Source organism: Poecilia reticulata, chromosome 21, assembly GCF_904066995.2.
Source record: "Poecilia reticulata chromosome 21, P_reticulata-male-v2, whole genome shotgun sequence".
Taxonomy (NCBI): Eukaryota; Metazoa; Chordata; class Actinopteri; order Cyprinodontiformes; family Poeciliidae; genus Poecilia; species Poecilia reticulata.
In genome coordinates this window covers 17996528-18008859 of record NC_088850.1, presented here as the reverse complement: position 1 = coordinate 18008859, position 12332 = coordinate 17996528, and the positions used below count along the sequence as shown (strand labels likewise).

Here is a 12332-nt window from a genome sequence, read left to right as displayed (position 1 = left end):
TAATTTGAGAAAGGTGGAAACCTTAATTATTTGCAGCACAACTGCCTCTGAAGTTGGTTTTTGCTACGGGTGTCACCCTGACAAGATCCGGACGGTGGTGCCATTTATTTAGCCAGTTGTGTTGACGCCCACCCGCAGGTGGCAAAGGTACACCGAATCCTCTGCCAGCTGTTTGCAAGCCCCTGCAGACCCAGCCCTGCTTGGCTCCGGTCCGCGGAGCTGCCTGATCTCCAGGAAGAGAGGAAATGGTTTATAAATTTCAGGGGGGGTTTTTCTTTAAAAGCAGAAACTTGTGAAGAAAAACCTGGCCCGGTGTTTCCTTTTATTTAGTAACTAGAATGAATGAAATGTTTCTAAATTAGCGGCCGTCGCAAGTCGCTTTCAGGGAGGTTGTTATTTGCAGCGCAGGTGTTTCAGTTGTTGTTGAGGCTTGATTACATGCCTGTTTCACAACAGGAAGTCTCCCAAAATGACAGGAAGCAGATAGAACACGCTTAGTGTGAGAATAAAGGGAGAAATTGGGATTTTAACGCGAGATTCATTTGCACCTCGTGTACCGACTGAGCCACACGCCATCCCATCAATATTATGTTAAATCAAATCACTATAAAATAAAATAAAATTGGAATTTAAGAGTAATGGGGAAAGTAAAGCTTTGAAGTTCTCTCTGTCCATTCTTATCCCGTTCCAAATAAGAAAAGTCACAGTTATCCCACTTCTGGTCAATGGGAACGTCGGCTCTGGCTTCTTGGATCTTAAACTCTCAGCCAGCAAAGGATAGCAGTCCAGCTCCTTACTTCACCGTCTGTTCAACGGAGTCCAAGTCTGTTGTCTCCACATTCAGGAGTCCAACAGAGACAAGTCTCAGAAGTAAGTAAGTAAGTAAGTAAGTAAGCTTTATTTCTATAGCACTTTTCACAGACCAGGATCACAGGGAGGTTGTTATTTGCAGCGCAGGTGTTTCACCTGGATGTACAAACCAGTGATGTAAATCGAAATAGCATAAGAGGATTGAAACAGTTGATCAGACGTGGTGGCTCATCTGTCGGATGATAAAACTTCCAGGTCTTTCGTTGTCAAGGACGCATTTTCCTCCATTGTTACTATGCATCATTGACGTGTCCGGCTTTTAAAATCCCCCTGACTTTAAGGAACTTCTTGCCATATTCAAGGTTAACTAGGAGTTAGAATTTTAAACCTTGTCTAACAAACCTTCAACTAACTAAATCATTGAGAAAGTCAATGGACCCTACTGGATATAATATTAGACATGAAATTCATAAGCATTTAAAAATATACATTTTTTTCTTTTCATTACCTGTCACGTTGCTCACAGACATTTTCCCATTATGGGACAGTAAAGGATATTTCTTTTCTACTACTACCTCCTTGCAACTTTTTACCAAAATCTCGACTGAAAAAAATCTCAAGTCTGCCTTCAATAAAAAAAATTTAAAAAAAGCTTGTGTGTTCGAGGAAATGCCTCTTTCTTCAGATGTGAAATCAGTTTGGCATGTTTAGCATTTGGATTTCACGACGGCCTGCCTCGGTACGGTCGGTCACGGAAACGGGGGGGCGTGAGGGAGACGCCGCCACCGCCTGCCTTGTCATTACCAGCACAACGAAGCACAGTTCACACTCAGCTGTGGCATGTTTGGAAAACTTCAAGCAAAGCAACATGAGGAAAGTGAAAAAAAAAAGAAAGAAAGAAAGAAATCCTTAAAAATCAGTTCCACTATCCCGTAAATTACAATCTTGCATTTTTCATTTCCTTTCACCATACAATGTCATTCATTGGCCTCCAAGCCAAACACGGGGGGCCCCTGCAGGCTGCGCAGTTCCGCGGGACAAACTGCCCCTCTCATGCGGTCACAAGCTGTCGGGAGCACAGAAGCCTGATTAAAAAAACAATCCATTCCTTGATGCAGAGCGGAGAAGCTGGGAGGTGGGAGGACTGCGTGTAGATTCGATCATCGCCAGTGTTTCAGGAGCCGTTCTTTTTTCTCCCGCTTTCTCACAGGCGGTTTGAGATACACGACATCCAATTAATTCTTCCAACACCAAGCTCCGCAAATTCAAACGCATTACAAGTCCGACGATATACTAAAGATGCCGACTGCTGCCATGTCACATCTTCACCTTTGGAAACTTTGAATAGTGAAATTTCATGGCAATTATAGTACAATTTCACGCTAAGAAAAAGAATGTGCCTACCCAAACATGCTTATTCCACGCCTCAGGAAACAGTTTAAGCTTCTCGAACTCCGAGGCAGAGACGGAGTTGGCTGCTGATATAATAGAAGCCTGTTTGTGTAACAGCCGAGCCGCATTTATTAGCGTTAGATATCTAAATACCATCTGAAAACCACGGCTCATTCTGATCGTGCAGGATCTGCAGCAGTGGCGATGTAGCTTTAATGTCTTTTATGCTTTGCAAAAATGTTAACGTGCTTTGCATTCTTTGTCATGTTACAACCACTGTGTTACAGCCGCATGAAAATACAAAGACTTAGACCTTTAAAAAGGTTCTTCGCAAAAAGCTCTGCCGTTTCAAAGTCTTTCCACGCATTCTCAAATGGGTTTAAACCTGGGCTTTGACTGGGCCATTTTAACACATGCATGCTTTGATCCGAATCATTTCATTGTAGCTCTGGGTGTTATGTTGAAGTCTTTTGTAGTCTCCTCAAACCAGTTTTGCTGTACATGCCAACAAAAAACAAAACAAAACAAAAAATAAACTTTTATATGTACTGTGTTAACGTTCAGGCACATAACTTTAACCTGTGTCTCCGGAGCCACAAGTGGCTCTTTGGACCTTCCACAAGGTCTCTTTAAAATCTTAGCAAAACAATTCTGAATGGCTAACTAATGTTTTTTAAATATATTAGCAAATGCATGCTTAGTAGTTTTCCTTCTTCGTTGAATAATTGCTTTGAACTTCTACAACAGAATGACACTAAAAGCAGCAGTTATATTCTTTAGATATATTCTTCTTGTTTTAAGGTTGGAAGTTATGTGTGTTTTTTTCTTTTTTTTACTTATTTATTCAACATCCCATAGCAGAAAATATATCCACTTCTTTTTTTTTTTTGTAAATATTCAAGTTTTAATTTGTTTTGAAATCTAAATATAATAATAAAAACTTCTGGTTCTTCAAAAATTGCATATTTCCTAAAGTGAATGTTTATCAAAAAACATTCACTTTAGGAAATAAAGTGTTTGGGGTTTTTTTGATTGAAAACTTAATTTAACATTATCGGCTCTGAATGAGTTTCATTTGCTGGACTGAGAGCAAAAACAGACAAAAAAAAGTCTCTTTGGATTGTTAAGGTTGCAGACTGCTAAGGTTGGTGGTTTGCAGTTTAGCTGTACTCTAACATTTCAGATGACGGATTGAACTGTGAGGCCTTCAAAGAACAGCTGGACTTATTCTGAGGTTAAATTACACATCACCAGTCTCGTAACACATGGGTGCAACTGGTTGCACTGGATTTTGCTTAGGGGTCTCAGAGTAAAAGAGGCTGAACATGCTTATCTGTCTTATCAAACTGGAAATCATGCATCCCTCTTCTTCCCCATAACAAGTATACACTATAAAATAAGCAAGTATGAATACCCTTACATGCACTTTTAGCCCCGTTGCTAGGTGCCTGTAGGATGCAACAGAGCGATCTTAAATGACAGTAGCGGTTTGACAAAGGAAGTGGATTATTACTTTAGAAGGCGTCTGTTTTTCTCATCAGTGCTGGATGCTGTAGTACTTTTTGACAGAGATGCCAAACAGGTTTCAAGCATGAAAGCTGATAAGAGACCTGATCCGTCGCAATAGAGTCATGTGAGCTAGGGTTCTGCTAATTCTGACATTTTGGCGCCACGCTAAGTTCTTGGAAAAAAAAAAAAAAAAAAGCACCTGGCCTCTGCTTAGAAGGGCCTCGCGTGTATGCATAATCTAAAAAGACAGCGCTAGCAGAACTCTACCTCCTCATTAGATTTCACCCCAAAACACAACAACACAATCTCGCCATTACCCTTGGGCCAGTCTGCCACGTTGTTATTCCGGGCAGCAGACGCGGGATTCGATTTCAGCAGACTTAGCCGACCTCTGCAGCAGAACCCGGCAGAACCGTGCGGAGCTGCAGTCAGCCGGCTGTCCTCCGTGCTGGCTCTCTGCCTAAGCAAATTCTTTAACTCTTACAGACAGAAAACAAAGCCGTTTTGCCTTTCTTTCCCCCTCCTCAGCTACCTCCATCTATAAAAGAAAGGAAAAAAAGAAAAACGGAATCAAGCATCAAGACGATGTTTTTGACAACTTTTTCGCTCTTGCGATTTTACTCTGCTCCTGCAAAAAAACCAAAAAAAAACCGAGTGAAATTCCCCCAAAAAACTCCCTTTCAGTCTTTCTGCTCCACTGTTGCTTATTTTGCTTCTTGCCTTTTTTTTCCCCTCCCAAACGTGTTATTCATCCTGTTCCCAGTGTCTCCAGGCACACTTCAGGAAGAGGATATAAAATAAACAGCCATGTTTTTGCCCCATCGCTCGGGCCTTGGCAGCCTGTACCTGTAACAATAAACAGCAGGGGGGCGGGGGTTCTGCGCTTGTTTATACTCATCTCTTTTACTCATCCCTTCCGCACTCACTCGAGGACAGAAGCACAACAGGAACCAGATTGTGTCTGTGGATTTGCTCGGCAGACGCCCCACGAGGAAGCCCGGGGTCGGTGGAGACTACTAGACCATGATGGAGCGGAGGCTGCTGTCAGGTTCGCATGCATCATGCCTGGCAGAGGAGAGGTTTTCTTAGGAGGGACACCAACCATCTGAGTTCTAAAAGTGTTAAAAGGACTAAATCACCAGCTGAATGTCAAAGAAACGAAACAGTTTTACTTGCACGGAAACAGCTTGTGTTGTGTTGCTGTGTGGTTGTTAAAAAAATTTTAAAATCCTATCTGGAATTTGCAATACACCATGTGCTTTTTTTTTAAATCATGCAAACCTTAATGTGTTTTAACAATAAACTAAGTCAAATTGTTTATAATTTTAGAATGAAAGTAGAATGAAACTTTTTGCTGATAAAAATGCTAAAAATTAAAAATATACAAGTCATTACAAATCACTTTAAGTTTGAAAATACACCATTAGGTGTGGTGATCAATCTCTTCCATTGTTGTACATGTAGAGGCGAACAGTTTTACCCGTTCCATTTCGCAAAAGACCTCAGGGAGATCACAGAGAGAGCATCCATCAGATTAACATCTCAATTGGGTTCAGGTTGGGGCATTGACTAGGCCATTCTATCACATAAATAAGCTTTGTTCTAAACCGCTTTATTGGGCTCAGATTGTCAGGAAGGTGAAGATTTTTGTAGCTTCTATCAGGGTACATTTTTTTACCCATCTTCCAATCAGATCTGGTCTTCTTTCTTGTCCCTACTACAGAAAGAGAAGCATGCCCACAGGATTATACTGCCACTACCATCTTTAATGGTGAGGATAGTGTGTTCACAAGATGGACAATGGTCATTTTCCACCAAAAATGCCATCTCACAAATAGAAAGAGTTCTGTTTTGCTTCCATGTGTTTTCTTGACTTGTGGCAAACAGTAGCAGGACGTCTTTCAATGCCTTGTTTTTTGTGTTGCTTCTCTTTTACAAACACAAGATTTGAGAAGAGTACAATAAACTGTCCTATCATCAGATTATCTAACCAATTTAATCACATACATTCCAATTAATTCAACTTAGTGCATTAACATCAGTTTTAAAAGTTTTCTATAAGGTAACACAGCAGATTGAATCAAGTCTCACTGACTTCTCTGAATGATGCTCTCCCAGCCTGGCCTATCATTAGAGAGCCAGGTTATCAGATTCTTTTCAGATGAACTTTTGGACCATGTTCAATGAGATGTTTAAGCATTTGGATATCATCTATCACCTATTAGCATCAATGGGGTTGATCACAAACGCATACAACACTTTTAATGATTAAAAACAAAAATATCCATCATTTTCCTTCAACTTCACAATTGTGCTCCACTATATATCCACATACTGTTGCTTGGCACTGTATGAAATGCATTTTATGCAATTTGTGGACCTTCATAACCATAATGGAACATTAACTGGAAGAACCAAAAACAATCTGGGGATCAAAAGACGTACAAATGGTTCCACTCTGCCTAAAGAAGTTCAAGAGACAGTCAGGATGTTTCACATAAATATCGTGAAAGGTTTGAGTGAAATTCGTAGAACACAGCCTTGACACCAGGAACAATGTTTTAGATGGACAACCACTGGATTTAGGATAACCTTGCTTCCTCGTTAAAGCATGCAAAATAATAATAAAATGAAACATTAACAGAAAAGAAATCCCTGAATATTGTGTCAAAAGTTTGACTGAATCTACCAGGACTACAACATATCCAACACTCAGACAGTATCCAGACTTATATGCTGTTACAGTTTCAAAAACAATTTTCTCAGTATGTTTAGACTCAATATTCTGCGGCCGAAAAGCTTCTATTACTCCAAAGTCGTCCAGGTTTAATGCGCTTTAACAGTACAGCCAATCTCGGCATGAACATCGGAGCGCCGTTCCCCAGCCAACTCTGGAGCTCTGATACGTTTTCCAGAAGGATGTGGGACTCATGAGCGTGGCAGCTGCTTAAAATAAAGTGACAATTTTTAATGGGGTTTCAAACCTCAGCGAGTCATTACATCCTGCCAACCCCCATCCCGCGATGGCGCGCGTCCAAAACCTCGGTTTTTATCTGACAGGACGCGGCGGGGAGAGATTGTTCTCCGAGCTGAGATCCATCAGGAGGCCTGCATGCGGTCAAAACGCTTTCTAGAGTTCCCTTATCCTTCAAGCGGGAGGCTTTTATAAGAGGCACACATGCTAACAGACTGAACGCAGGCTTTTGAGGCACCCCTCCTTAGACATAAGAAAATCCCTTAAAGTTGAGATAAACCTGTGGTCAGCTCTTCAGTCCGAGTCAAGTCACTTCAATAATAACGATAAATCCCCGATAAAAATAATAAAAAAAAAACATTCAGTGAAAGTTTGACAGAGAGAATAAAAGACATAAAACGAGCGAGAGACTCACAGGAAATGCAATTACTGTCTGTCTGGATCCGGCATTCCTCGACAGTATGGCCAATTTCACAGCAATTTCAGGATGTCAACAGGTTGTAAGTAATCATAATGAGCACCTTAATGTTTTCACACGGACCAGAGCAGCCCTTTGTGGCTTTATCCCCCGGCCATTTGATCCGCCTAATCATCTGCGAGCTTTTTAAAACATGTAAGAGCGAAAGGGCTCACACAAATCCCTGGAGGAGGCCCACCTTCTCTGTGTTTATGGAATCCTGACATTTAAACACTGTGTCAACACGGCTCAGGTTACCGGCTTCAGTTTTATTTAAAGGCTGGTAGTGTGCCATATAAGTGGACACTGTGCTGAAAGTGGGCCGCGGCCTCCAATGATAAGCGGAAGCAATATGTTAAGCTTGTTTGACACCAAACTTTCCATTTGTATCCGGCAGGTAAAAGTTAGCCGCTTGTTAGGGCAAGGCTAGGAATATCATCGCTATGGATGATGCTACTGCTTTTTATATGGTTAATCAGTTGAACCCATAAGGAACTGGCATTTTGACTACTTTTAACAGATTGAGTACTTTGTACTGCTTTGTTGTTTGGTCCGAACCAACAATGAGGCAAACATTTCATAAATTCTCTAGGGACCTTAGCAAACAACTATTGTTGCAAACCGCTGGTCAGCTGGACAAAACAACAACAATACATATTTAAATACGTCTACCTGAAAAAATAAATAGTGCTACATTTTTTGGGTGTTTGATCAAAACATCTGCCATATACTAGGCTTAGGTCAAAATGAGATCATCTTTATATACTCTTGTAAAAATACCACACTTTAGATAGATTACCCAAATAAGAAAATAAATGTCAGATTTTTCAACTCACCTTATTTCAAATAAAGGCAACAATTATTCCAACAGCCTCTAAAGTAAAACATTAAAGTTGGACGCTGCAATTTATAACATTTATGTAGATTTTGACATCTAGACTCAAACAAAAGTACTTTTCTCGCAAGTAAAGTAAAGGGTTAGAAGTCCTCTTTCAGTCAGCTGACCAGAAGTTTGAAATTAACAGCTTAAGGAGGCGGGAGTGCTGCAGAGAAAGCTACTCTCTCAATTTAAGAGGCAGGAGTATTATGTTAAGAAATTGTTGGAGCTCTAAATGTTTGTCTTTAATAAGTAGCTCCAGATTTTCATCAGAAGGCCTCCTTGCCATAACCTTAATCTTTTAGCAGCCTCCATAGAGTCCCTGTCAGATTATATCAAATGAATCATATTTTCATTAATATTCATCTGATCAGATTATATAAATCTTTCTTCAGTAGGTAACCATTAATTGGCTCTGCAGAGAATAAGCCGAGGAAAGACTGAATGGATGAACTGGCAATCAGCATTTAATTATCTCAACATCAGTTTAATAAATAAACCATAACGACATCTGTTTCTTATGAAAACTTTAGAATATATTGTCTCTCTAGAAGCAAATTGCCTTACATTAAACAGAATGTACTGCAAATAATAACGAGAGGACATTAATCTCTGCAATGTCGGCGTACTCTTCATCCCGTCGATGCATCGTCTGTCTGAGACGACAGCCTGATGAATAATAATGGATCATCTTTTTGTGACGCTATTCTTCCAATGACAGAAGAAGAATGAATGAGTGTTCATCTAAAACTCTCAAAAACCGCTTCATTTTTAGTCTTAGATTTACTTTCAGGCTTAATTCCCCTTATGTTTCAACAAAAGATCATTTTACCAACGCAACAAAGCAAATAAAGAAGCATGCAACATGTTTTCAGTCCGACAAATCATACTCTATTAATATTTATCATGTCAGGATGGGTTTTTTTTTTGTCATTTTCATTTGCTTGAATTGTGCAAGTAGAAAATGTACTGTTCAGTTCTGTCAAGTCATTGGCACAGCTGGAACACTAGAGGGCCTCATTTCCTTAAAGGTCAATTTCAGCAGCAATGAAGCAGGCAAAGGCTAAGAGGAGAGTTTGCCAATGCTTAACGATAAAAAGGATAATTTTATGATATAGGGTCACTATATTTAATCTAGTGAAGTCTAAAATAAAATCAACTTTCATACAATAAGCTTGGACACCTATAATAGTTTAGGACATCTGGATAGAATTTTTACTTTTAACTATTTTTTTCAGTATCTAACTTCAGTTCTTGAAACTTCATTAACCATCATTATCATCATCATAATAATTAGCTGTGATCAGATGGTTGTTATTCATCCACCTGGTTTCCTGTATGTTATTGTGTGAATCTTCCAGGCTTAATATTGGCTGTCATGGTGTGCAGGGAGATTTTTGCCATCAGAAGGATGTTGGGCTTGTTTCTGTTGCATCACAGGCTTTCAATAAAATTTGCATTATTGTCCGCCGTCAGCTGGCGAGACTTAATTACTATTTTAATTTGAATGTCATCCAGTTGCTTGTGGAGTCACCCTGAGCTGAACTAACATGAAGTAGTGGTTTTCTGATTTTATCAGTCTCTCACAATTTTTTTTTACAGCATACTGCTTCGATATTTCTCTATTATATTGTCTTATTTCATTCAGACTGAGGTTTGGCCTTCCACTAGGTCAGTGAAACACCATGATTATTTCTCTTTTTTCGTCATTGTTGAAGAGTTTCTGCTGTGTTTGAGATCATCGTCCTGTTTCATGAAACGTATCAGGAGGTTCCTCTCTCTCCACTCCCATCTCTCTCCTTTACAGGTGAAGCTGATTTCTGTGACGGATCGTAGTCACAAAACGGTAACCGGATCATCTCCTGTGTATCCAGCTCCTCCTGTTGCCTGATTGCTCATTGTGGTAATCAAGCCAACATGTGTAATTCCTGTTGCTTACCTACATGTTGCTAATCCTGAGAGTATCCGTGTAACATTGCATGTTGTGTGATCTGAGGGCTCGCTGGATTGAACTGGATTCAGTAAGTCTTTTGAACTTACCACCACAAAAGAAGTTACTGAACTACTACTGCTCATCTACTGTCAGAAGAATCTGCTTTGTCAAACGTGATTTTTTTTAATCCTTGCTCACCTGACAACAACCTCTCTGGTACTGAGCTGCTACTCCATTCTTCTACAGGGAAAGGACAGAACTTAAAACTTTTCCATTTCGTCTCTGTCATCAGCGTCCCAGGACCTCCAGTCAAACTCTCAATCCGGAAACCTCTGAAACACAAATAAGAAAAAGTTGCCATTTTACTTATTGAATCTCCAGTCCATCTCTCTTGTCACATTCTCTCTGTCAATAGATCTTCAAAATAACTTTGGCTTTACTGTGTGCTTAGTCACAATTTAATTCATGACAAGTATTCATGGTCCCAATCACTGTGGGAAGTCCAGGTTATGTGGCTGCAGAAAAAAAATTGAACCCTCAATACCCTCTAGCAAACCACGTTTCTTTTTTTTTTTTTTTTTTGCTTTGTTTTAATCAAACACGGCAGCAATCATAAAGACTAAACATCTCTACGTTATCGTTGCTTCAAAGGACATTGTTCTAGAAAACTTTTGGTTCATTCAGATCAGGGTCTGGTAAAGTTTAGAATAGGCTTTTTCTAAGCCTAGCAGCCCTTACAAGCAAGTTCATGTTCCTCTTTTCAAACGTCTATGGTAATTAACTTTAAACTTCATTATGAGGCCTGCTTCTTTTTCAAAAGAGTAAAACTGGGAACAATCCAAGTTCTTACTGTCTCCCTGTATGTTGGTGGAATTGAAATTGTTTTCCACCAGTCCAACAATTTTCAGACACTTCTGAAAATTGTTTTTTTTTTTTATGACGGGGAACTCAGGTAGAGTAGCTATTGTCATGGCAATGGAGATCCAAATAATAATAATAATAAAAAATCCACTGTTCAGGAAGAAAGTCTCAAGTACTCAGAAGCAAACACACAAAACAAGATTTTGACAGTAAATATCTGCTGTTACTGTTGCTTCCAGTTTAAACCCCGTCCTTTAAATCTGAAATCCTGCTGCGTTTTATACACAAATATGCTGTCCTTAAACGGATGAGCAGCATTAATCTCATTCAGCTGTAAAACCTTTGTTATCCGTGCCAAAACAGCAAAGTAAACAACACGAGAAGACAGTTTCATGAGCCTATGAAAGCACCAGTATAGTTACTGAAATAAAATTAACACATAGCTGCTGTGTTTAATTGCTATTACAGACAACTACAATTCCATTCCAATTTCAACTGTATTCCATCATTTTTTTTCTTAACTTTGCACAAAATTTAATACGTCACTAATCTCGTCGGCTTTGCTTTAGGAAAATTGAATTGGCCAGATTGTTTCAGAAGACCGCCAGTATTTCTTTTTTTTTCTTCTTTATTCCATTTATTTTTAGCTTAATGCATTTTTCAGAATATAGATCCAGGGGGATTAGACATGTTCAGTTTAAATCTAATTACAAGCAGACCAGTTTATATGAACACTGCCTAGTTCAATCCAGTTGTGTGCCTCATCCTGGTACAACCTGCCTCATGGGTCAGATAAGGTCGAGATCGCAACATGCAGACAAGCAGGTTTTCCACCAGTCCAACTAAAACTATTAGCAACACTTTCTATGCGTTTTGGTTCTCATTTTGCCTACTGAACCGGGGCAAAAGGCTGTTTAAAAGGAGAGAAAAAAAATCTAGCTCAGTGTTACGCTGTCACCCACATTGTAAAAAAAATAAATAAATAAATAAACTAAAGTAATTGGGATTATAATTCTCTGAGAAGATGAACTCCAGGCATTAGCTCAGAAGACCTGCGCGCTTTGCTTGGAGCAGTAAGCATGGCAACAGCAGCTGCAAACCTTGGGGACCTCGAAGAAGCCATTTACTCGACAAAATGTTTCTCCACCCAGTCAAGGCATCAGCTCACGCATGACTGACTTTCTTCAAAAACAAGCAACGACGACACTAAAAACAAAAAGGAGGTCCCCAGTCTTTTATATACCTTTATTTTTCATCTTTTTTTCTGATCTCACCAGTTCCAAGCGTACCAAGTAGACCCTGTCATCACCATAAATCTTACTGAGTCACTGCTGCTTTGTGGAATCATGGTTCTATGATGCTCAACACCCTTGTCTCTGTTGAACGTCACCCAAAGGCAGATCACTATAGATCAAGGTAGGTCTGGGCCCAAAAGATAGCAGCAGGGCAATAAAACCAATGTGGGGTATTTTTTTTACTAGTCTGCAGGAAGAATGAGGTGGATTGTTCCCTCCTGATT

General features: G+C 39.7%; 1 long non-coding RNA gene across 1 annotated transcript; it reads right to left on the bottom strand.

Moving 5' to 3' along the window:
- Positions 1–3216: 3216 nt before the first annotated feature.
- On the bottom strand, positions 3217–11791 carry LOC103457849 (uncharacterized). The gene is made up of 2 exons (XR_014085644.1): positions 7101–11791; positions 3217–4249 (listed from the first exon to the last, which is right to left on the bottom strand). It is a non-coding gene; the product is annotated as an uncharacterized LOC103457849 (long non-coding RNA).
- Between the last annotated feature and the right edge of the window lie 541 nt (positions 11792–12332).